Source organism: Adiantum capillus-veneris, chromosome 2 (assembly GCF_014529385.1).
Source record: "Adiantum capillus-veneris isolate H3 chromosome 2, ASM1452938v2, whole genome shotgun sequence".
Classification (NCBI taxonomy): Eukaryota; Viridiplantae; Streptophyta; class Polypodiopsida; order Polypodiales; family Pteridaceae; genus Adiantum; species Adiantum capillus-veneris.
Genome location: NC_140932.1, coordinates 168,375,595 through 168,402,665, shown reverse-complemented (window position 1 = coordinate 168,402,665; position 27,071 = coordinate 168,375,595). Strand labels below are relative to the sequence as shown.

General features: G+C 43.2%; 1 pseudogene across 1 annotated transcript in view; it reads right to left on the bottom strand.

Annotated features, from left to right (window-relative positions):
• Window positions 1–19,192, bottom strand: part of LOC147464041 (protein NDH-DEPENDENT CYCLIC ELECTRON FLOW 5-like) — a 37,834-nt pseudogene extending 18,642 nt beyond the window's left edge. Inside the window, exon 1 of the transcript XR_015185569.1 lies at window positions 18,511–19,192. The product of XR_015185569.1 is annotated as a protein NDH-DEPENDENT CYCLIC ELECTRON FLOW 5-like (transcript). The remainder of the gene's footprint in view (window positions 1–18,510) is intronic.
• Between the last annotated feature and the right edge of the window lie 7,879 nt (window positions 19,193–27,071).

Genomic DNA, 27,071 nt, shown 5'->3' with positions numbered 1-27,071 from the left:
TCTTTTTGAAGTTGCAAATGGCCGGAATTGTATGGCCAGTGTGAAACGGTTGATGGTCGAGAGTTTCACCCGCAATCAGGAAGGGCCACCACGAGTTGGTCGGGCCGATCGGCACTAGAATCCAAGCAGTAAAAGGGTGTCCAGGCTCAGTTCAAAGTTATTTAGGCCCCCGCTACACTTGTCAATGGGTACTAGGAAACTAACTCAAAAGAAGCATAAGGGACACATGGGGCTCCAGATACATCTGCCAAAAGCATCAACAAGAGGGGGCGCTCATTTCAAGAGAGGGGGCTTATTTGACTTGATTTTTGTGCTACAGTGTGCGTGAGTAGTGGGTGCAGGTGCTCACAGCTTTAATGAAAAGCTTGTCTTCTCCCTTTCTCTATGTAGCGCGACGATTTGCTCTTGCGCATCTCTCTCTCTCCACTTTGCACATATGGTAATGCCCCTCTAGTTGGGCTTCTCAGATGAACATGTACAATTATGGGGGTTTTGTGCGTGTTTGCCAAGGCAAGAGCCTTCTGTACAAGAACCGGATTAGCTAATTGCTAATCCCCTTCAGGTACGCACAGTTCCATTGCCAAGGAATGCGAAAACAAAGAATTTTCTCGCGTGAAAACTTGTCCGATTTACAGGGGAACTGTCCCATTGCGTGCGCGAGCAACTGAGACACGTGTAAGCGTGCTCACTCCGCTCGAAACGGTCCAAAACAGATAATTACAGCCTGCTGTGTTTTTCTACAGGTGTAGGGTTTCACACCTAAACTGCAGGGAATCGCCTGGGGAGCCTCGGAAAGGCCTTGGGATGCGTGTATAAGGTAGTAGGCACCTAACAGTGGCAAAACAGAAAATCACAAGATGCTGAAATTGACCTGCAGCTCACTAGAAAGCTTCCCATAGGGGAAAGTGTCCTTGACGTGTACTTTTGACCTACAGGGAGTTTTGCGCCGTTATGCTGGCGAAATCGGATCAAAAACCTGCAATTACAACCATGGACAGGTTTGGACAGCTTAGTGAGGGTTAGATAAAAGCGTTTGGATCGTTTATTTGCCAAGAGAGCCTCTGGAAAGCATTGGGTGCCTGTACAAGAAAATTTAGAGAGATTTCGCGCGAGGAATTCGTCTAATTCAAGGGACAAGTGACCCTACAAGTGCGAGAGCTCGAGGGCTATCCACAGAAGTGATCGGCATGCAGATCGGAGCGCAAAACAGAGAATTCAGAGAGCTGTAATTTCTCGACAGGTTTTGTAAAGTGCTCTAAAGTGTGTGGAAAGTCACAGTGGACTTGGGATTTTGTCCGTGGAGACTTCTATTGTGGTTATGCTGCCGAAATCGGGTTAGAGTAGAGCAATTTCAGCCCGATAAAAGTGGGACAGCTTGTAGAAGTTTACAGGTTTTTCTCAAGTATAATAAGAATAAAGAAATACCGAAAGGGGCACCAATATTTGGGGCAAACAGGGTGTCGTTGTCTACTTGGTAGAGCTCTAGCTACCAAGCCGTGGTTTGTCTTGAAGTGTTGAATTCCAGTGAGAAGCTTATTCGTGAAGTTCCTTTGTGTCGTAAAGTCTAAAGTAAAGTTACGGGTGAAAGCCAAAGTCTACCGCCCTACGGGCCGGTTTCAGTTGGTGAAAACTTCTTCTGCTTCTTCTTAGGGTTTAGGCCCCTCCACTTAGATCTGCAAGTTGGCTCCGTTCTTCAGTGGCTTGACACATCAACAGTTTGTAACATCCCCCCTTCTTGAAAGAAGAGTAATCGTTCGCGGTTACAATATATCTGCAAAACAACTCAAGTTAGCTCAAAAATTTCCGAGAGACAATCAATTTTCTCATTCCAGAACAGAGCACTTGATATCCTGGGTCATTGGCTTCCCTGAAAAATCTCATCCAATAAGGAGTATGTTCTCATTCCAGATTGGAGCTCTTGATATTCTCGCATAGCAAAATTAGCCATCACACCCAATCTCAAACAGGTGTGTCGATGCACTAAAATTACATAGCTAGGCAATCTCACCCAATTAGGAATATTCAATGGTTGGTAAATCACAATGCAACACAAATGCTCACATATGCATGTTACAAGATTTTGAATAACACCCCCGAGACAAACGGTCTACGATATGAAGCTACTCAATGACTACCTCATCAGTCCCCCCCGCAAATAACATAAAAAGGTCCGGGCCATGAGCTCAAAGGATTGATACAACCAAACGCTCCCCAGAACGTAGCTTGTATAATCGACCTGTACAACGTAGAGGACGGTACTATTTCAAATACCTGTTAACACAGAACACAATTGCGTCCAGCAACTAGAATGTCACTGTGCACACGAGACCGACACCTTTTAGGCCCCAAAATTGGCGCCCCTTCTTTATTAATCAACAGTTGACGATCCGTACACTTAGGCCAAACTCTCACAAAGCTGTCCAAACCTGGCAAGGGCTGAAAACGTAGGTTTTTGACTTGATTGTCGCAACACAACGGCCCAAAAACCCTTGTAGGTCAAAAAACACCTGTCTAGGACGGATTCCCTCGCAATTTAGGAGCTTTTTTGTGAGCTCACAGAAATTCAGTGTGCTGTAATTCTCTCCTTTTCTGCTGTCGGGTGCCCAAAACCCTGTATACGCATCCCAAGGCTCTCACAAAGCTCCCCTGGTGTTCCCTTGCAATGTAGGTGCGAAACCCTAAACCTGCAGAAAAACAAGCAGGCTGTAATTCTCTATTTTGGATCATTTTTAGCGGAGCGGCCTACACGTATCCCAAGGGCTCCCGCACACAATGGGACAATTCCCCTGTGAATTGGACGAGTTTTCACGCGAGAGAACTCTCCAAACTCGCAATCTTCGCGATGGAACTGTGCATACCTGTGGGGGTTACTAGTTAGCTAATCCGGTTCCTGTTCAAAAGGCTCTTGCCTTGGCAAACGCGCATAAACCCCCAGAACTATACATATTCATCTGAGTAGCCCAACTAGTGAGGCATTACCATATGTGCCAAAGGGGGAGAGAGAGATGCACGAGAGCAAATCATCGCGCTACATGAGACAGAGGAGAAGGCAAGCTTTCCATTAAAGCTGTCAACCTGCACCCACTACTCACACACACACTTTAGGTCACTGAATGAACAAAAATCAGCCCCCTCTCTCTCTTGGGCGCCCCCTCCAGCTGAGGTGCCCTGCAGGTTGCTCTACAACTGCCAAGTGTCCAATTTGCCCCTTTGAGTTAATTCCTTAGTTCCCACTCACTTATAAAGTTGTAGGTGACTTTCCGAGTGGCCCAGATTTCATTTGGGGCACACAGAGTTCCATACTCATCAGAATTCAGTGCTAACAGATCCGACCAGTCCCAGACTAACCGACCTAGACTCCCGATGTGAGAAACCTGTTCGGCCGCAATCGTTTCACACTGGCCATGCAATGTCCACTTGCACCTTTTCAAGGGTTTCGGGGAAAACAGGTAAAAATATAAATAAATAAAAAATAAGTAGCACATATTTAGAGAAGGAAACAGGAAAAATACACCTCCTGTTGACAGCCTGTGTCGCTTGGAGGTTTCAGCATACAACCAAAAGCTCCCCAGACATCCCGTCTTCGTCATTTCGAGGTTATCAAGCATACAACGAAACGCTCCCCAAACATCCCCTTTGCGTCGTTCCAAGGTTTAGACAATACCAAAACAACATTTTTCACTACTCCAATTGGGAGTAAATCACCAAGCATTGAACAATTGAAATCATCACCAAGACACGTTAAAAATAGATACCGTTTATTTCAAACAAAATCACCAAATAAGTTCTCAAACAAAATTCAAAAAACTGCTAAATCAAAATGAAAACGCATTCTCAATGCCAATCGAACTCGAAAAGACGACTGGCTTTCCATTTTGAGACTTGCACCAAAAATTAGAGCTAGGTTTGTTAGGTGCAGCGGAATGAATGTTTGAACTTAGCTCAAGATGAGTGCTCCGAACTGTGCTCAAGGATTCCTTTTACTTACGGAAGGGAGAGCCTTCCGTTCCTTTAGTGAGAGAGTGCAATGATCACAAACAAAGTGAATGGACACTGTGCGTGAAAGTGTATGAGACTGAGAGATAGAGAGAGAAGAGAAATACGACACCAGGGACGTTGTAAAACCCTCCTCCAAAGGCCCCACTCTCTATGGCGAGAGCGGTCTACTTATGATTGCACAAATCTCTACAATGCTTTGACTTGCTGACGATGTCGACGACGATGACGACGACGACGAGACAGGCTGAAATCTGAAAACGCTAAGGGCTGAAATCTGCAAATCTTCTATCTGCTGAATTCTGACTCTGTGTTGGTGACGATGTTGATGGGCGACGATGCAACGACCAAGCGCTGAAAACGCAGATGCTAAAATCTGCGTTTCCGGGCTGAAACTGACCGTGCAGCGAGTGTCACGTGACACATCCCAACCCTATGTGTCCGTGGACAAGCTACACCATAACAGGGTTTCCGTCAAAGTCCAGTCAAGTTAGATTAGAAGTGATCTGGCACTTTTGTGAGTCTATTCGTAGACTGTGCATGCCGAGTCACTTAGAGTAGATGCATATCCTCTGATTGCATAAGCATAAGCATAAGCATTTCCATCAGATTCCATCAAAGTCAGTTTGGGGATTTTTCAGATGACTTTAGCCTATTTTTTCCCTATATTTAACATTTTTCACTTATTTATTAAGTGACTTTTGTTGGGTACTCAGTAGGGCAAATTGGGTAAGTTAATTTATAAGCAAACCCAAGTTAGCACAAATTGACAGATGAGCCAAGGAGCACAGCATGCTACCAAGCAACACGTGTTCCCTCCCTCTCTCAGCAAGACCCTCTCCAAGCATCTTGGTGAGACCCATTTCCCCCGCATCATCCTCAACTTGGGATCGCCCATTTCTCTGGTTGCCTTAGCGTTTTTCCTCCCATGCAGAGATCGCCAGCAAGCAGTGAGAGCTAGCGTTTTCGCCTTGGTCAGATCAGCGTTTTTAGCAACTACTAACGCCAGACAAACCTCAGCCAATTCAGCGTTTTCATCAAGCAATTTGCAGCAGATCACCATAGCCGGGTAAGGAGTTATTAAGCACTTGAAAACCTGCAAATTTCAGCAAGAAAAACTCTGCTGTCCCAGCGTTTTTCAGCAAGGAACTTTCCCCCAAAAACGCAGCTAAAGAGCAGATGACAGCAGCGTTTTTCATCATCTTTTCAACCCCGACAAAACAGTCATTTTTTCAGCCATTAAAACAGCGAGAAACAGTCATTTTCAGCCACCAAGAAAGTCACAGATTTCAGCCTAAGTCGCCGTCGTCGTCATCGACATAGTCCCATTGCATCAATCCATTGCATTCGCATTGTACGTTTTTGTGCAATCAAGTAGACCACTCTCGCCGACGAGAGTGGGGCCTTCGGAGGAGGGTTTTACAACCTCTCCGTGTCGTATCTCTTCTCTCTCCTTCTCTCAGTCTCATTCACTTGCACGCACAATATCCACTCACTTTGTTCGTGATCATAGCACTCTCCATAAGACAGAAAGCTCTCTCTTTCCCTAAGAACTAAAAGGAACCTCGAGCAATAAAGATCACTAATCTTGAGAAAATACAACATTCATTCCGCTGCACCTTACATTGGTATGAGAGCTTTGGAAGTGTTCTGCATTACTCAAGGAAAAGAACCACAATAATTTTTTTGCTTGTTGCGATCGCACGAACCCAAGTTTACTTGGGCATGGCGATTCCTAATCGTGTTTTGTTGAAGAGTGACAGGAATCCCAAGAAAGAAGGGCTTGTCCAGCCTCCCCTTGTGTCTCTTTTCACTCATTGAGAGCGGACCGTGCACTTAGCGGCCGGCCAATCGACGTGAGGTGGGAAAAATCAACCTTGGGTGAAGAGAAGATCCTTCTCAACACGATTTGCAAGCTCAAGAACCCCTCAAGAACCTCAAGATCCTCAAGAACCCAAGATTCTCCCGAATCAAGGACCTCAAGAACCTCAAGACCCTCAAGAACCAAGTTCCTCGAGAGCTTAAGACCCCAAGATCATAGTGCATGGTCGTCACCCGAAGCGGCATGGATACTTCTCATTCAGGTGATGAGTACGAGAGAGGCGACGAAGGATTCTCCCCACCAGGAGATTTTTCCAACCCTCCCCCTTCGCCATCTACACCAGACCCTATGGAGGCAATGGTCAAGCAGATGATGGCCATGATGGATAGACAGGAAGACAAGCGCCTTGCCTTAGAACGCGAGCGCCTTGCTCAGGACCGTGAGCGCGATGACAAAATTGCAAGAATGACCACAGATCAAGCAGCCAAGGACCGCGAGCGCGACGAAAGAAACGCAAGATTTGCCGCACAACAAGAAGAAAATCGGCTTGCTCTCAAACGAGAACGCGCTGAACGAAATGAACGAAAAGCAGAAAAGGAGGCCGAGCGTAAAGCTCAAAGGGAGCTTCGCAATCAAGAATTTATTGCCCAACTCCTCGCCTCGAAGACTGAACCACCCAAAGATCGTGGGAGTTCGTCAAGTGGCACAAGCCACGATGCGGATTCACACAATCCAGTCACAGAGAAGTTGACTTTCAGTAAGTATGACGGTAAGATGGATGCTACTGTTATTCATTCTTGGTTGCATCAATTTAATGCTTATTTTGCGACAACTAAGAAAACAGGCAATAGCAAAGTTTTGACGGCAGCTATGTACCTTGTCGCTGATGCCATAAATTGGTACCAGGCATGGCAAGAGGCACAGCTAGCCGCGCACCTAGAGGCAGCCGACGATCTCACGCCCCTCTCTTTTAGTTGGGTTGATTTCCAAGACAAGCTCAAGGCGCGGTTTATGCCACCTCAGTATCTTGCACGATTGAAGGACGATTGGCGAGCTCTCAAGCAAAATGGTATGCCGGTTATGTCTTTCTCTAATCGTGTTTTGCAGCTTGGCACTCAATTACGCAAATCGGATGCGAAACGCAAGGAGGCATTTCTTTACGGATTGGACGAGTATCAAGTATGATGTCGAGGTACTCGATCCCATCGATCTCAACAAAGCGGTAGCAATTGCTCTCGCCCACGAGATGAAGCACAACAAAGGAAAGCCTAAGGAAAACAAGACTTCTCAAGGAACCCCGCAGAAGTCTCAGAACACACAGAATGGTAAGAACAAAGAAAGAACGGTAAGAATGGTAATTCTTCTAGCCCTTCTTCCTCTAATTCCTCGGAAAAGAACTTTAACAATGAATCTAAGGGTAAAGCTAAAGCACCTGCAAAACCTAAGCTAACCCATGATGAAAAAGCTTCACAAGGAATTATAGGAGGATACATCACAGCTGAAGAACAAGTGATTTATGCTAAAGAAGGTAGATGTTTTCAATGTCACATTAAGGGTCACATTAAGAAAAACTGTCCTAAGACAGTCCCACCTAAAGAACCAAAGGCACCCGCAACTACCACAAACTCTATCACAACACAACCTGCATCTTCTCATGACTCTGACACACACATTGATGAATCTCTCATGAAGTGTTATGGTCATGTAAAAGGACAGCGTTTTACCATATTGTTTGATCCAGGCAGTATGCATGATGTCCCCCTCTTGTTGAGAGAGCCCGCCTAGAGGTTAGTCAGAAATCTCCTATCGAGGTTTCTGGCTTCGCTCCTGGTATGGACTCTCTCATCACGAAGGAGTGCCTTGATGTGATGTTTACCGTTCAACAAGCTTCTTTTCGTAGGAAATTTCTTGTGTCTCCTCTCTCTCAGGATGTGATATGATTTTAGGCATGAAATGGTTTCGTGAACTGAACCCTCTCGTTGATTGGGAGGCTCTAACTCTCACTTTGCATGCCAAAACAGATTCCCCCCTCATCATTCGTGCTAAGGAGGGCTTGCATTCTTTGCCTCTCATCTCGCATGTGCAGGTAAAGCGTGAATTACGACGAGGAGCACAAGCGGCATTCATATATGCCGCCCCAGATTCCCAGAGCATTCAGGCTCCAGGTAAGTATTCGGAGTTGTTTACGAAATTTAAACATCTCTTTTTGCAAGATGATCTTCCACCTCGTCTCCCACCGAAGCGGCCGGAGGACCACCGCATCGAGCTTATGGAGGGAGCGTAGCCGGTCAGTAAGACTCCCTACCGTTTGAACAAGTCACAGGAGGAAGAGTTAGAGCGACAACTCACGGAGTTGGTGGCTAGAGGATTCATACGTCCTAGTGTAAGTCCTTTTGCTGCCCCTATTTTGTTCGTTCGCAAGAAGGAAGGTTCGTCTCGTTTGTGTGTTGATTACAGCCCATTAAACAAGATGACCGTCAAGAACAAGTTTCCGATGCCTCGCATTGAGTATATCTTGGATAGGCTCAATGGGGCAAAGGTTTTCAGCAAGGTCGATCTCAAAAGTGGGTACCATCAGGTACGGGTACTCAAAGGCGACATTTTCAAGACCGCCTTTCGCACCGAGCGAGGGCAATGGGAGTATATTGTTATGCCTTTTTGATTGACAGGAGCCGTGGGTACATTCAATCGTCTCATGGTAGGTCGTTTCGGCGACATGGTAGGTGTATGTGTGTTCATCTTTTTAGATGATATTCTCATTTTTTCTGCATCGTGGGAACAACATGAAATGGATGTTGAAAGGGTATTAACTCGTTTGGATGAGTGTCAGTTGTACATTGTAGCTAAGAAGTCTGAATTTTTTCTTACTGAAGTCACTTATCTGGGTTATATCATTTCTACAGAAGGCGTCAAGCTAGACCCCGCGAAGGTGGAACAGGTTCGTAATTGGGATTTGCCCAAAACTGCATATGATGTGCGTTCTTTTCTTGGTTTATGTCAAGCATATAGTTCGCACATAGAGAATTTTGCACGCATTGCTGCACCTACTGACTGATGTTTTGAAAGGGGTAAAGACTCGTCGTCAACGCGTCGACTTGCCCGAGGCAGCCATTGAGGCTTTCGCAACTCTCAAGGTTGCGGTGACAGAAGCACCGTGTCTTATCTTAGCCTCTTGGGATGATCCCTTTGAGGTATGGACGGATGCGAGCAATGTCGCCATAGGCGCTGTGCTCCAGCAGCATGGTCGTCCTGTAGCTTTCCTTAGCGGGAAGCTCAATAGTGCGGAAAAGAATTATTCAGTTTATGATAAAGAACTTTTGTCTGTCATTCACTCTCTTAAGCATTGGAAGCATTTTTTGTATGGTAGAGAGTTTACAGTGCGCACAGATCATCAAGCCCTCAGGTGGCTACAGTCTATGCCTAGTGCACATTGGAGTGATCGCCAAGCGCGGTGGTCACACAATTTTTTGAGCAATTTGGCGGTTTGATTGAGTATGTGCCTGGAAAAGCTAACCCTGTTGCAAATGCGTTGAGTCGCAAAGGACAGATTTTGGCTCTTGAGTCAAGAACCATATTTTGTATACAGGGTGAGTCTTTTGACAGCATGAAGAATCAGTATGCAGATTCGGAGTTTGATAAGTATTGGTTGCAGGCTCTTGCTTCCCAAGGGCCCAGCAACAATCTCATTCGTCAGCATCTATGTGTGTTGCCCTCTCTCAGGCCAGTCATATTGCATGATGCACATGACTCTCTCACGGGTGGGCACAGGGGTATGAACACATTGGAAAAGATTGAACGATTTTTCTATTGGCCTAAAATGCGAAAAGATGTGTTTAGTTATGTCACACATTGCACTATATGTCAAAAAGTAAAAGCTCCTTGGGGTAAGCAGCAAGGCCTCTTGCTTCCGCTGCCTATTCCCAAGTGACCTTTTCAAGATATCTCTATGGATTTTGTGACTAACTTACCACCAAGTCAGCATTCAAGGAACACTCAATGTTTAACTATTGTTGATCGTTTCAGCAAATTCTGCATGTTGATTCCTTGTAAGGCCACAGTTACTGCACAAGATGTTGCACGATTGTTCATAAAGCATTGGTACCCCCTCTGTGGTTTGCCAAAGTCCATTGTTTCAGATAGGGATGTTAAGTTTACGTCCAACTTTTGGCGTGCACTCTTTGAAAATTTTGGCACAAAGTTAAATTTTTCATCCGCTTTTCATCCACAGTCAGATGGTCAAACGAAAATTTATAATCAATTGGCTTTTGATGTGTTGAAGTCTTATGTTCATGATCAGCAGTCTCAATGGGAGCTCTATCTCCCATTGGTACAGGCTATTCTCAATGATTCATTCTCTTCTGCTATTGGTCGAACTCCGTATGAGGCAGCTTTTGGCCGCCGATTCCAGTCATTGTTGACTCGATCGGTCAGTCAAATGCCTGATGCCAATGCTGAGAGTCAGTCATTGGATGAGATTTCTGAGAGTGTGAAGCTTCGGCTAAGCAAGGCTCAAGAATCTTATTCTCGATAGGCTAACAAGCATCGTCAGGAGGTCTCGATCAAGGAAGGAGATTGGGTGTATCTACGAATTATGAAACAACGTCTCAAGCAAGTTGGAAAGAAATGTCCTAAGTTATCTTTTCGTATGTATAGTCCATTTCCAGTCATCAAAAAGATTAATGAGGTTCAATGAAATTGAAGTTGCCTAACTCATGGTCAATGCACAACGTTTTCCATGTTTCTTGGTTGAAAGTGTTTCACGGAACACCTCCAAAGGACGTTTCGGAAGAAGAAGAACCGGAGATCATCGATGAAGTAGAAGTCATGGAGCCGGAGCAAGTCTTGTTGCATCGGTTTCGTCATGGTTCGAAGAAACAAGTACGACAATATTTTTTGAAGTTCAAAGATCGAGGAACCCATGAAGCGGTGTGGGTAGACGAAGAGTTCTTCAAGGATTATCCAGAGTTGTTGGCAGACTACAAGGAAGCCATGCAGCTCGGTACCAGTACCTCACTTTAAAAAGGAGGGGATTTCACGTGACACATCCCAACCCTATGTGTCCGTGGACAAGCTACACCATAACAGGGTTTCCGTCAAAGTCCAGTCAAGTTAGATTAGAAGTGATCTGGCACTTTTGTGAGTCTATTCGTAGACCGTGCATGCCCAGTCACTTAGAGTAGATGCATATCCTCTGGTTGCATAAGCATAAGCATAAGCATTTCCATCAGAGTCGGTTTGGGGATTTTTCAGATGACTTTAGCCTATTTTTTCCCTATATTTAACATTTTTCACTTATTTATTAAGTGACTTTTGTTGGGTACTCAGTAGGGCAAATTGGGTAAGTTAATTTATAAGCAAACCCAAGTTAGCACAAATTGGCAGATGAGCCAAGGAGCACAGCAGGCTACCAAGCAACATGTGTTCCCTCCCTCTCTCAGCAAGACCCTCTCCAAGCATCTTGGTGAGGCCCATTTCCCCCATCATCCTCAACTTGGGATCGCCCATTTCTCTGGTTGCCTTAGCGTTTTTCCTCCCATGCAGAGATCGCCAGCAAGCAGTGAGAGCTAGCGTTTTCGCCTTGGTCAGATCAACGTTTTTAGCAACTACTAACGCCATACAAACCTCAGCCAATTCAACGTTTTCATCAAGCAATTTGCAGCAGATCACCATAGCCGGTAAGGAGTTATTAAGCACTTGAAAACCTGCAAATTTCAGCAAGAAAAACTCTGCTGTCCCAGCGTTTTTCAGCAAGGAATTTTCCCCCAAAACGCAGCCAAAGAGCAGATGACAGCAGCGTTTTTCATCATCTTTTCGACCCCGACAAAACAGTCATTTTTTCAGCCATTAAAACAGCGAGAAACAGTCATTTTTAGCCACCAAGAAAGTCACAGATTTCAGCCTAAGTCGCCGTCGTCATCACCGTCGTCGTCATCGGCATAGTCCCATTGCATCAGTCCATTGCATTCGCATTGTACATTTTTGTGCAATCAAGTAGACCACTCTCGCCGACGAGAGTGGGGCCTTCGGAGGAGGGTTTTACAACCTCTCCGTGTCGTATCTCTTCTCTCTCCTTCTCTCAGTCTCATTCACTTGCACGCACAATATCCACTCACTTTGTTCGTGATCATAGCACTCTCCATAAGCCAGAAAGCTCTCTCTTTCCCTAAGAACTAAAAGGAACCTTGAGCAATAAAGATCACTAATCTTGAGAAAATACAACATTCATTCCGCTGCACCTTACAGCGAGGAACTACTGCGGGAAGGTGAGGTCTACGAGGTTCGGGACTTGATCTGCGCGGTGTCTAAGGGCTAAAAACTGAAAATGCTTATGGTTCTTGATGTTCCGTCGCGGTAAATCTGCAAAACGCTGGGACTGATCTGCAAATAAAAAACGCTAGGGCTGAAAATGGCTCTGTTGTCGCCGGATGGCCTGGAACTGCAAAACGCTAGGTCTCTTGTTGAGTCTTCTGTCGCCAGGGATCTGCAAGTGCAAAAACGCTGGCTGATCTGGTCCAAAACGCTAGGTGGTTGCTGTGGAGCAAAAACGCTAGGCTTGGGGTTCTGCTGAGAAGCTGCCTATTGAGCGTGTGCTCATGCTGCCTCTTCTTCCAAAAAGTGCTAGTCTAGGTTTGCTTATATACAAACTTACTCGATTTTCCCTACCTACTTTCCAACAAAAGTCACTTAAAAATAATAAGTGAAAAATGTCAAAAATAGGTAAAATAGGCTAAAATCACTTCCCCCGATGGATTCTGATGGGAATGCTTGTGATCATGCTGTGTGCAACCAGAGGATATGCATCTACACTAAGTGACTGGACATGCACAGTCCGCGAACAAACTCACAAAAGTGCCAGATCACTTGCTAATCTCGACTGACTGGACTGAACTGAACTCTTGCTATGTTGTAGCTTGTCCACGGGCACATAGGGTTGGATGTGTCACGTGACATCCCCTCCTTTTCAAAGTGAGGTACTGGTACCGAACTGTATGGCGTCGAGGGAGATTGCCAATAGTATCCGGAATCCTGGAAGAGACTCTTCGCAGGCCCACTCTGATGTGTGGGTCATGCGGTACTTGAACTTCATAAAGGTCTGCAACGCTTGCTTCTTTGGGCCGCGCCGAAAGCGACAAAGTCTTTTGTGGCTCCTTCGATGCTTCAACTTCGTCGAGTGTCATGCTTTTTTCTTCTTCAAGAATCTCCATGGCTGAAAATTCTTGAACCCATTTCCAACACAAAACCATGAACATACCTATTCCATGTAAAGTGAGTGGAAAAAATCTTGTCTTCCTCAAAGACTGTGCATGCAATGTAGATAAACAAATAGACAGAGTGCCAAACCGTTCACCACACACACGCAAACAATGAGATCGAATCTGTCTCTTTTGATCTAAAGCAATCAACTGTGGCAATTCACAACGGAAATGCTGATGCTTGGTGCTCATACTTTTATGTGCTCTTTCTATGAATGTGTCATGCCAAGGAAGAGACATGGAATGTGACTTCCTTACATACATACGTTTCAGCTTTTCATGAAAAATCTGCATACATCCTTGCTCATCCATGAGTGAAACGTGCTCAACATACAATATGTCATGCTTAGAAAAAGGGATCACATAAAGATGCTGACGAAAATATAGGAAACGATCGCGAATGAAACACTCGAACAATGCATGTTGACCAATCATGCGAACACATAGTACTTCCTGTGAGGGTTCTTTGGACCTAGGCTCGAGAGCCAAGATCGGTTCTTCTTGAAGAGGTTCTTGGGACCTAGGCTCGAGAGCCAAGATCGGTTCTTCGTGACTGATCGAATTTGCAACGAGGTTAGCTTCGCTAGAAAAAGTATCAACTAACACATCATCCTTGTGAACAATCACATCATCTTCATGCAAATCATCATGCTTGTCATTGTCATCCAAATCATCATGCTTATCATTGTCATTCAAATCATCATCATGCAAATCATGTGTGTCATGGTTTGGAGAAGAAGAGACTGAGAGAGTCTCCTTCTCCTGATTCTGTGCAAAGTGCGCCTGCACTTGAGAAAATAGTCGCAACATCTCTTCCATGTGTCGGTCGTTCATTGCCTTTCTTGCTTTCTTCTCGCGATCAAATTCGGCTTGTCTTTCTTTGTTTTCTGCTTGTCTTCCGTCGCACTCACGATCCAATTTGGTTTGCTTACTTTGGCTTCCAAGCGTGCTTGCTCGCGCTCACGCGCTATGGCTGCCATTCTTTCTTCGTGTTCGCGCTTCATTTCTGCTTTTCTTTCTGCTCTTCTTGCTTCGCGTTCTAACTTCCTGTCCATAAACATCTGCTCCAACTCCTCCATAGGAGTTAGTGCAATCCTTGGTGTAGATGGGGAAGAGGGAGGGTCGGAAAACCCTCCTAGAGGGAAAAAATTCTTCTTCGCCTCTCTCATGCTCATCACCTCCCAGCGAAGTATCCATTCCGCTTCGAGTGATGACCATCCACTGAAGTCTTGGGTTCTTGTGGGTTCTTGTGGTCTTGGGTTCTTAAGTTCACGGGGAACTTGGGTTCTTGGGAGTCTTGGGTGCTTGGGTGCTTGAGTGTCTTGAGGTTCTTGCGGTTCTTGAGGTTCTTGGGTGCTTCTTTCGCATGCAATCTGTGTTAGAGAAGGATCTTCTCTTCACCCGAGTTCTGCTCTTTTCCGCGGGCGCACCCCTTGGCGGCCTTGCGCTCACACCAAGGTTGCTTTTTCCAACCTTATATCGATTGGCCGGCCGCTAAGTGCACGGTCCGCTCTCGATGAGTGAAAAGAGGCACAAGGGGAGGCTGGACAAGCCCTTCTTTCTTGGGATTCTTGTCACTCTTCAAAAACACGATTAGGAATCGACACGCCCAAGCGAACTTGGGTTCGTGCGACCGCAACAAGCAAAAAAAAAATTCTTGTGATTCTTGTGGTTCTTTCCTTGAGTGATACATAACACTGTCAAAGCTCTGATACCAATGTTAGGTATAGCGGAATGAATGTTTGAACTTTGCTCAATATGAGTGCTCCGAACTGTGCTTATAGATTCCTTTTACTTACGGAAGGGAGAGCCTTCCGTTCCTTTAGTGAGAGAGTGCAATGATCACAAACAAAGTGAATGGACACTATGCGTGAAAGTGTATGAGACTGAGAGATAGAGAGCGAAGAGAAATACGACACTAGGGACGTTGTAAAACCCTCCTCCGAAGGCCCCACTCTCTATGGCGAGAGCGGTCTACTTATGATTGCACAAATCTCTACAATGCTTGGACTTGCCGACGATGAGGACGACGACGAGACGGGCTGAAATCTGAAAACGCTAAGGGCTGAAATCTGCAAATCTTCTATCTGTTGAATTCTGACTCTATGTTGGTGATGATGTCGATGGCGACGATGCAACAACGACGTTGTGAAAACGCAGATGCTGAAATCTGCATTTTCCGGGCTGACACTGTAAACCTTGCGGAAACTGACCGTGCGGCAAGGAACTGATGCGGGAAGGTGAGATCTGCGAGGTTCGGGACTTGATCTGCGGTGTCTAAGGGCTAAAAACTGAAAACGCTTATGGTTCTTGATGTTCCGTCGCAGTAAATCTGCAAAACGCTGGGGCTGATCTACAAATAAAAAATGCTAGGGCTGAAAATGGCTCTGCTGTCACCGGATGGCCTGCAACTGCAAAACGCTAGGTCTCTTGTTGAGTCTTCTATCGCCAGGGATCTGGAAGTGCAAAAACGCTGGCTGATCCGGTCCAAAACACTAGGTGGTTGCTGTGGAGCAAAAACGCTAGGCTTGGGGTTCTGCTGAGAAGTTGCCTGTTGAGCGTGTGCTCCTGCTGCCTCTTTTGCCAGAAAGTGCTAGTCTAGGTTTGCTTATATACAAACTTACTCGATTTGCCCTACCTACTTTCCAACAAAAGTCACTTAAAAATAATAAGTGAAAAATGTCAAAAATAGGTAAAATAGGCTAAAATCACTAGAAAATTCCCCTGAAGGATTCTAACGGATTCTGATGGGAATGCTTATGATCATGCTGTGTGCAACCAGAGGATATGCATCTACACTAAGTGACTGGACATGCACGGTCTGCGAACAAACTCACAAAAGTGCCAGATCACTCGCTAATCTAGACTGACTGGACTGAACTGAACCTTGCTATGCTGTAGCTTGTCCACGGACACATAGGGTTGGATGTGTCACGTGACAAGGTTTCTTCCTAAATTTATAGCCAACTGTAACAAACTGCTGAGGTGTCGACCTACTGAAGAACGGAGCTACCGGCCGAGGGGCCTAAACCCTAAGAAGAACAAGTAACAGAAGAAGTCCTACCGACTTATGGGGACGCCATTCGATGGAGCCCCAAGTGACAGGATTAAAATAAAGCAGGACCTGCACACACATACACGCAAAAATTGATGACGTGGCATATTTTTGAAGATTGCGCTGGCATGATGACGTGGCAAGCTGTACGGATTTCCGCGTTTTGCGCTAGCTGATGACGTGCCAGGCTGTACGGATTTCCGTGATTTACGCTCTTTTTGGCTTTGCTTTTGGACCAGATGCTTTTGAGTTTGAAGGCTTTTTACTATAAACTGCTTTTGGGCCTAGGGCCTTTAAATATGAGGTTAGGGCTCATTCTCTTGCATGCTTCCTGGAGAAGGTGCAGAGTCTGGAGTACCGGCTTGTACTTTGATGATGCAATATAAAGAAATACCGAAAGGGGCGCCAAGGTTTGGGGCCAATACTCTCTGGGGTGGAATTTCGCCACTCCGTGTCGCGTGTCGTCTCTCTTTCAGTTCAGTTGTTATTGAAGTGCTAAAAGTCTGTTCAGTCTGCTCTTTTCTATTGGCACGTGGTGCCCGTCTTGTGACACCAACCGCAGCATGGTCCAAAAGCTCTTGAATGATCGAAACTAGCTTGATCAGACAATGTTCTTGTAGCGGTGATGATAGTCCCAAGATATAGCAATCACACTAGGCCTCCAAGGTTATCGGCTTGAGAAGAGCACCTGCTGAGAGATGTCAAGAAATTTCAAGTTGTAATCTGCTAGGGTTTTCGTGGCAAGCATTTCAGGCTACCCCACTCTGCTAGAAGCTGCACTCCGAAGGAAAATGTTTGAAGGCATGTAACTTCGGCCAAAAGTTTTCTTGAAGCTTGCCAAGTCCTTGAAGTGTAGGCTTGGTAGCTATAGATATCCACCACTTCATGGCACTGCCTCTAAGAAAAACAGTGGCTCAAAACAAAAATCTTTGATCCTTCTCTTGCAAGTGATCTTGGGTTCTTCATGGCTTATGCCCCATAAGCCAGAGCCATGAAGACGGAACTGCGCCTGATGCACGATGGACTACGGAACCGGCTCGGATCTACATTCGCTAGCCTCTCCGTTGCAGTCCGGTACTTCGGCAGCCCATCGAGCCTCTCCTCGGCCATTTCCTCGCCGGCATCGAGTGCTTCCATTGCTGTCCATCATCGGCATCGTCAAGATCTGCGTTTTCAGCCCTTCATTTCTGTCACATCGGGAGCACAAATCAGCCCCAGATCTACCCCTTGGTGGCCATCAGCAATTCTACATCGAGACGGATCGAAAGGTGCACCAAATCAACCCCGGAGGTGCTTCATCTTGAAGAGTTACTGAGGCGACATTCTCCATTCGAGTCAGTAGAGTCTGCACTTGAGGTATGCATGTGTGTACATTCCATTTACGCAATCTAAAGCAAATACCACATTGACAGCCGTGTGGGGGGCCCTTAAGAGGGTTGGTTGGGACCCAAGTGGGTCTCTCTCTCTCTCTCTCTCTCTCTCTCTCTCTCTCTCTCTCTCTCTCTCTCTCTCTCTCTTCAGGGAAAGAGGAAGGAAACATCATTCTAGCTAAAAGCAATCACTAACGCAAGCAAAAGAAGTAAAAGATAGGTGGAAGTGTAAAACCTAGATCTTCATCATTTCAATTCCGCTGCACCTGACATTTAAGTTGCAAGAGGTTTTTCTCTTTTAAAACTCTAACCCCTTAGGCTCCATCGGCCATCTTCTAGGTTCAATTTCTCTTGTCCCCTTGGCCATTCCTTTCCAGTTGGATATGCCACATCATCACTTTGTGACAGGAACAATAAAAAGTGTTTAATATGTATTTTCGGGGACAGGCAAATAGTTCAAGTATAATACAGAATGTATTTATCGGTTATTTACTATACACGGTTGTACCATTCAAATGATGGTAGTAAGTTTTGGTGTCATTGGCCTTTTGGTATATCAATAGAATATTCATTCTCTCTCTCTCTCTCTCTCTCTCTCTCTCTCTCTCTCTCTCTCTCTCTCTCTCTCTCTCTCTCTCTCTCTCTCTCGTCCAGCTGCTACGGAGAGACAAGCCCAGATGATGGCTGACATCTACCACATTTTATATCCCCTATTAGCACAGGATGGAGCTAGCCAGCTTGATGCATCTACATTAATGCACTACCCTCAGCATATAGACATGCACATATCCCTAGTACTAGAGCTCCATCCCCCTCCACATAGATCCCATCATACACCAGGGACCAGTTTGGACTGTTTTGTCTTTCCCGATAGATGGAGGACACACACATATATACTTGATTTGACTAATAGGCCGACTTTGGCCTCATATAGACGATAAAATATCTCTCTCTCTCTCTCTCTCTCTCTCTCTCTCTCTCTCTCTCTCTCTCTCTCTCATACACAATGTACACCTGAACGTGCTCCTTTGGATCGACTGCCACCGACTGTACTGACCAATTGTTATTGCAAAGGCTAATGTGAGGATCAAGAGAGTGAGCTAAAGAGGGAGCCATGCCACCAGTTACAAAAAACTGCTGAGGAGTAGCCCCATGTACACTTCTATCAATGCCGTTGACGGAGCTTTCTGACACATCAGTATACAACATTTCTTCGCAGCTACCATGCCAAAGGCGGCAGCTGTAAGATGTGATCCGTGCCTCTGCCAATAGTAGGCGTACTGAGGTACCTGATGCCAGTTTGAGCTCTGCCACAGTCCTACCAGCAACATCCGAAAATTGCAGATTCTCTGAGCCAAATTTGTCCTGCAACTTTGGAGCTTGAAGTGGCTTCACCTCTTCGAGGCCCCTTGCGGAGCAATCGACCTGTAAACATATCCTGCTTGGCCTTGACTGAAGACCAAAAGGCTGATGCCATAATGATTTTGCATAGAGCTTGCTCTGTCTGCTTTCTAATCTTCGAGTAACCTTCACAAACGAGCAGGCAGGCGGCTTTAACGAGGACGCCATTGCCTCCATGCAAGCTTCAAAAGTATCTGGATCACCAAAACGTTGTACAAGGAAAGGCAGAGTGTAATTGGTTCATATTCTTTAGCAAGAAAACTTTGCAGAGTGGATCTTATGTCAGTATGGTGGACAAAAAATTGAGCTCCGTGCTCGGAGTGCTCAGTGAAAAATTAAGCTAAAAATATTAAAGTTTAGCTTTGAAATTACCCAACATTGAGTCTGAGTCTTTTCAAAAGCCCCAGTAGTCTAGTAGAGCTTGAGTGTCAAAGGCATCTTCTAGAATAGCCTCTAATCATAAGCTTTGATTGGCACTCTCGTCTGTGGACAATCTTGGTTGATGATTCGCCAGAACCAAGAAAAATATACTTTTTTGACTTTGGTCCCTAGGCCAAGCTAACGTCTCATCGACTTTGGAGCACCGCAAAACAATTTATAGCGGAGAAGAATTCAACATGCACATAATAATGCTCACCAAGCTTTTGGAAAAGTGAATCTAATTTTTAGAATAGACAACCAAAGTGATGGTGTGTAAATGAGCAATTTAATTTCAAAATCAAGGTATTGATGTGTTTCTTGAAAATCATAGTTATGAAAATTGAGTAAACTTATTGCAAAGACAAGTTATAAAAAATTGAGTAAACTTATGGTAATAACAAGTTATTATTGATAGATTTAGGATGGATTAGTGAGAGCAGCACAATGATTAGAAATGCATCACCGCGGAACACTTGAGACCCAAAGTTTTTTGAGTTGGACTATTCTAAAAACCATGTATAGCCAAGTAAGAATGACTCTTTTTATACCAAGCATGTGGAGCTTGCTTTGAGCCATACAAAATCTTCTTAAGCATGCACACCTTGTTTTGTTCCTTTTTGAACAAAACCTCGAGGCTATGCTACTTGCACTTCCTCATGCAAATCATCATTCAAAAATGTAGTCTTTATGTCTATTTGATGTACATTTCAACCATTATGAGCCGCCAATGCTCAAATGCTACTAATGGTTGTCATACGACAAGTGGGAGCAAAAGTCTCATCAAAATCAATGCTCCCTTGAGCACACCCTTTTGTCATGATTTAGCCTTATAGTGATCAACACTACCATCATGCTTACTTTTTTACTTAAAGATCCACTTATAGCAATGGCTTTTTTGCTAGGGGTAAGTCACACAAAGACCATGTGCCATTCTTCACAATAGCATCATACTCAAATTGCATTGCATCCAACCAATTTTCCATTTTTTGTGCTTCGTCAAATGACAGGTTCTTCCTCCCTCTAGCCTACTCATTTTTATCCCTATCATCATCAATTACATCTTGTAAATATGCATTGAAAACTGGCTGATTTGTAACATCATTTACAACCTACATAGGCTCCACATGTGCTTCATTAGGACTTATATTCATACTCCCACCATTGAATAGATGCAACAACGTATGGTATGCATTTTGTGAGCTCATATATGTCTCCTTGGTACATGCTAACAACGATTGAACTGCATTGTCCACAAAAAATAGATTTCAACTAATCACGTTATGCTTTGTTTGTGAATGATATAACCTGTAACTTTTGCTTTCTGGACTATAACCAACAAAAATACATTTCCAAGCCTTATCATCCAATTTTTAGCATTGTTCCTGAGTCACCAAAGCATAAGCCAAGTAAACAAAGACACGCAAGTGTCCAATAGATGATTTCTTGCCATGCCAGGCATGGAGTGATCGATGGCAATGCTTTAGTGGGACTCCTGTGTAGTACATAAATAGTGCACATGATAGCCTCAAGCCAAAATAGATGTGGCAAAGCTTGGCTCTTGATTATGCATCATGTCATCTCCATAAATGAAATGTTTTCCCTCTTATCAACACCATTTTGTTGAGGAGCATAATGCTTTGTACATAGGCGTTTATCCCATGACTTGCAAGAAATGCATTGAATTATTTAGCATATATTCTCCCCTCGATCAAGACGAAGGATGCCCACACTACAATAAAATACATTTACAGCCATAAACAAAAATTTATTTAAGCATGCAAACACTTTTGCCTTTTCCTTAAGCAAATACATCCATGCATGTATGGAGTAATCATCAATAAAACTCATGAAATAAAAATGATTTGTAAAAGACGAACTATGCATCGGGCCAAAAATGTCATTATGGACAAGCTAAAATTTGTGAGTAGCCCGCACAAAACTATCCTTAGGAAGGATTGCTCATACATGTTTCAATGGTGGCTCCAGAGGGGGCAGCAAAGCAACCATCTCAGATTTTTGCAAACGCGGTAAACTTCCAACTTTCATATGTAAGCATTGAGCTTGTAGAACATAGAAAATAAAGTACTAGATACACAATAGTATCACCAAAATTGGGATCATGCACATTACATTGGTCATTCACAAAATTGACAACAAGACCAAGTTTTCCAAGTGTAGATTCAGACAAAAGGGTCTTTTTTATCCCAGATGCATACAAAGCATCCAAGAGCTACCACCTGCATTAGTAAGCACAATATTCCCAACTCCCTTGATGGGATAAGAGGCATTATTGCACACATGACAATATTTTTCACCGAAAACTGTCGCAAGAGAAGTGAACAAATCACGATGAGGTTTAATGTGCTTACTTACACCATTGCAGAGTAAGTATATAATCCATAATTTTGCGATACATGCATCATAAACACATAGGTCATATTAACATTGCACACAAAAAAGCCCGTTTTACATCTTGCAAAAGATTTTCTAAATCTGCATTGGAAGAAGCGCTTGCCTTTTTCTTTCAAACCTTTGTAGCCTTATGCTTTAAAACATTGCTTGATGAAATGATCATTTATCCTACGGTAATGTTTCAACTTCTTCTTGCCTCTATTGCCAAACTTCTCATACCTATTTCTGTTTGAAGAAACAACATATGTGGGGGCAGGCTATTACCAGTAGAAGCTTTGGAAGTGGAAACAACAACATTTTCTTATGGTGTGCAGACACAAATGACTATTAAATAATACGTTGCTTAGTCATATTTTAATTGAATTGGGCCCCTTGCATCAACATAGAGACAAGGACATCGAAATTCACATCATCAAGTTTCCTCTCTATCACAAGCCTAAAGGTGAAGGCAAAAGTCTGATAAGAATCTGACAAAGCATCAAGAATTGTATGCACAAGAGAACTATCAGGAACATGTCACCAATGGAAATTAAGTTTCATTGGGAGCTTTAGTCTCTACAAGAAATACATCCATGTCATCCTCCTCATACATAACCTTGGACTACATGTCTTTATGTAGGTAAGCCATTTGGTCAAATTTGACCCTGCATATAGAAAAGCTAGTCTATCCCATGCTTGCTTTTTTGTTTATGATGAAAAAATGTATAGAGTAATGGAATGTTGAAGAGAACATGCAATAAATGCACAAGAATTTGCACATCCTTATCATCTCAATGTTCCTTTTTAGCATTAAACAACACAACTAAGTAGAAGAACTTCTAGAACCCGCACGATCATTTGTAGAATGTGTATCCATAGAACCTGGTCTTACATCATAACCTTGCACAATGTTCCAAACACCCTTTGCAATAAGAACACGTTTCATCATGCATGCCAAAAGTGGGTAGTTGTCTCCATTTGATTTTTCCTCAGCAAAAAGCATGCGAAAAACATCATTGTTGTTAGCCCCCTTGTTAAACATGGCTAGTGTGTTGCGTGTAGAGGAAAAACTACACAAAAATAACATGTGCTATATAACTTTGAAAATGACATGCCTTCTACCACAATCTTGATAGTAAATCATAGGAGCATTTCTTCTTTCAATGGTTGTGAGCTTGATAGGTATGAAAACCCACTAGCCTTCTATTTAGGCTGTGGGTTTTTGCAACTAGAGCTCACGCGCCACCAACCATTTGCTATAAATGTTGGACTTACACACTTAGGCCTTACTAGCAAGGTTGGTCCTTAGTAGGTGCTAGTATGTACCATCCTTCCTCCATAGGCTTGAAGAGCTACCATCATTGTAGGGAGTAATTGGAACTATTTCTTGCTCCTCTCCTTGCTCTTTGGGTTGCGTCAACTTTATAGGAATAAAATTTCCACTCAAAGAAGGAGGTTGATGTCCTAAAATAGCTTGAGGTCTCTTTATCCCTGCAATAGGCTTTGGCATTTGATAAAATAGTAGGTGGATACCTATATGCCAATTGTCCTTGTGGTCTCATGGAAAATATTGCACATTCCTATCATATTTAGGCCTATATTAGCTCTCATGCATATCATGACTAGTCCATTTTCCCCTTATTGTCTCTAAAGACTTGCTATCATCTGATTTCTCTTCTTGATCATCTCCTTGTAGTTAGCCATGGGAGGGGTTATTGTCGGCCCCTTTTGGGTAGGTATGGAAATTACCACGTCAAGCATACATGCTTCTAATGCAGTGTGTTTCATGATACAAAAACTTGTGTAAAGCTTCTTGTTTAGACGGCATTTTTTTGTGTGTGCATAAAAGTCATACACTCTTTTTGCTATTAATACTTGGTTAAAACCATTTAGATGATCGTAAAGATCCCAAGTCCCATTGTATTTCTTTAACCCTCAGGGGATTCACTCTATATACAAAAATGGGTGCCACCTGCGAGCGGACAACTTTGATAAAACCCCTATATATGACTCATATTAGGGAATATGACCCCCTTTTTATGCTTATACGACAATCAATGAATACATTATCATACCTCTATCTTACATATAAAATTTAGGTCTCGCATGATCTAACTAAGTAAAATTAGTCAAAGAGTGTGTAGCATAGTGACTGGCAACGTACTAAGAAACCACTTCTGTTGATAACTAGATGTACCCTCAACATGTCTTAGTTTGACTTTCAATCTATGTGCCCGATCAGCATGCATTTCTGGCTACTCCTCCAATTATGACCCATCCAAAGCTGGTGAAGATCAACCCTTGACCTGCTACAAATTAGCCCTTATCTAGACCGGCTTGATGCAAAATTGATGTGTGACTTGAAAAAAAAACTTCCCTTAAATTCATATGAGTTCTAGTGCACAACGGTGACCAATCGTTACCAGTCATTAACCCGGGTCAGGTCCCCCCCCCCCCAAAATGAATATGATACCCCCTCCCTTATTTTTAAGCTTGGGAGATAAAGTATTGGGACCTGCCCCTAACTTATACGCTTATGTAACTTGTATTAAAAAAAAAACCTCCCCTGCACTTACGTGGTGTGGTAAGTTTTCCATGGTGAATCCCCTAGGCTTTCACCAGTTTAAATATTTGCAAGTTTAACTCTTCTTGCATGGTCTAGTTTGATTCTCTAATGGTTTAAAGTTCACATCCCCATATCTTTGAATAAGGTGGTATTGAGTTGTGAGATTTGTGTGACCCTTGGTTGGTTTGATTGTCACCTTGTTTTTTCTTATTGAAGTTATTTTTTTCCTCCATCAATCTAGTATTTTGGGATAAAATCCCCACTTTCATCTATTTTCATAAAATTTTGGGTGATCCCCTTTCATTGTTCATGCTCCCAAACGATGAGTTTGTTTTGAATCCACTTCCTTTTTCTTGTTTGACATCTAGTGCTTAATAGAGTAGACCTTATATTTAGTATGTTTAACCTCATCCTCTACCATCTTGATGAAGTTGTTGTAAAACTTATCAGGAACTACAATAACATATGTATCTCCTTTTGTTTAAAGACATAAACACTTGATATCTTGAAGTGACCCTAATTTGGGATGTGTGGTCCATAAATATCAATTGTTTTAGCCTGCTCCCAATCCCAATAGTAAAACTAAATGTTTTGGTCATTAGTCTTAAGCCTTACCATGATTCTAGATTTGGTTAAGACCAACTCTCAACTTTCAAGCTCCAACTAAGATGTCTTCTCTAGTATTTTCTCCAAGGAAACTACCTTATTATCCATGACCACCAACAAACACTATGTCATGATCATCGATTCTAGCACAATATTCTCCAATTAGATATAGATAGATTTGAGCTCCATGCTCATTTTTCATATAGTGGGCGAGTATAAAGCTCATACTAATGCTCCCGTGGTGCTGGGATTGAGAAGATGTAGAGGCCATCTCCAAAATAGAGTCGAGATACCTCTTTAGGAATAGAGTAAAGTCTGACTTCTCGGGTGATATACTCTTCCTTGGATGCGGTACTTTCCAAATCCTTATTTGAAGCTCAATGACCCAATACTTACTAAATCTAAGGTTCATCAATGTAACACAATAGAATGGATTTATTCCTAACTTGATGTTTGTGTTTAACTTGGTTTGCAATTAGTTTAGGCCTTGATGTTCTCCTTGGACCAGAAATGAAATCCAATTCTTGTTTGGTGTTCCAGCTATTCCTCTCCTAGCTTTCAATTTTCTCCTTCCTATTGGTGGAAAAATCTACAAACCAACAATTTTCTCAATAGTCTCTAACCTCTATTCAATGTTGCCCATGTTCACGTGCAGCTATACTTGCAATGAATTTTTGTTGAAACTTAATAGCATCAAATTTTAACTTCTAGCTACATCCAACCAAAAACTTGTAGATGATAGGATTTTTGAGGTGTGATTTAAGCAATACTTCTCCAGAGATGAATGACATTTTTTGGAGTATTGCTTTGAGGCGAGCTTTAAAAAAAAAAAACTACCTACATGCTTCACGGAGAGAGAGAGAGAGAGAGAGAGAGAGAGAGAGAGAGAGAGAGAGAGAGAGAGAGAGAGAGAGAGTACAATCAAAAAGACTATATGCTTGTGCATGCAAAACATGATTACAATCCAATGGTCTTGTGATGGTCCCCAAAAAACCTATTCACCACCATAAGCCAACCATACCATGGGGAATACGAACTCCAATGGTGCCAACGATAGAGATTACAAAAAAATGGTAAGTATGTTAAACTTAAGTTTTAACTCTTTTAGGATTACTTTAACCATGCCAATTGGGGAAATTTTTAAGCACAAAATGTTTCAAAGACAGCAAACAACTAGGCTACTTACAAGATGAACATCCATTTATAATAGAAACCATTACATTCCTATTTACTTGCACTACATAAAGCATCACTTTATATGGTGCGCTGCTACATTTCATTCCATAGTACTTGCAGTAATAAGGCATTACTTTATATGGTGAAGCTACAACATTGCATAGGCTATTACTTGAAGTACATAAGGCAGCACTTTATATGGTGCAGCCGCATTCATCTTTTGGAAGGCCCGGTGTTTGTAGTTATACTGCCCTCTATAGGCAAGAGAGAGTTCACCAGGCATCCTAGCTACTCCTTGAGTCTCCCATCATCTTCTTCTATGATAATTCCAACTTTCTTCCAACAGTTGATAGCAAATTGCCCCTTCTTGTATCAAGTTTAGCAACAAGCGCATGTTGATTTTATTGTGGCATCGATAAGGCGATATAGATATGTCGTTGCCTTGAGAGTCGCTAGAAACCATTTCTTTTCCATAATGTGGCCCCTCCATTGGGAATGGGACCCTTTGCATCCCAAGATGACTTGATGTTGTTCTCAAGATCGTCAGACATTGTGGGACTAGTAGACAAGCCCTATGATAGCTTTTGGGAGATTGCACAAAAAACCTGAAGCGAATACCAATTTTATAGCATTTGGGAGACCATTAATTAATATTCAATAAATTATTAGATTGAAGTGACACCCTAAACAGCAAGTTACCCTTTGTAAATCACATCAACAAAACAATTGCAAAAGTGTGCACCATGATGTGTTAATTGAATGGGCATATCTAAAACTAGTAGTAGGGTCGCCTTCCTAATCTTGCTTGCCAAAAATTAGAAACGAAAAATGCTACATATCTATGGCTGGATAGGTTCTGGCCCGGCTAAGTGCATTAAATATATTAGCATCAGATAGAAAAAGCTGATGGATAAACATGTTCTCATTTTGACTAAGCCCTAGTACAAAAAAAGACGTGTTTGCATGCAAGATATGATTTGTGGTTTCTCACCCGATCCATGAGTCCGGGCATGTG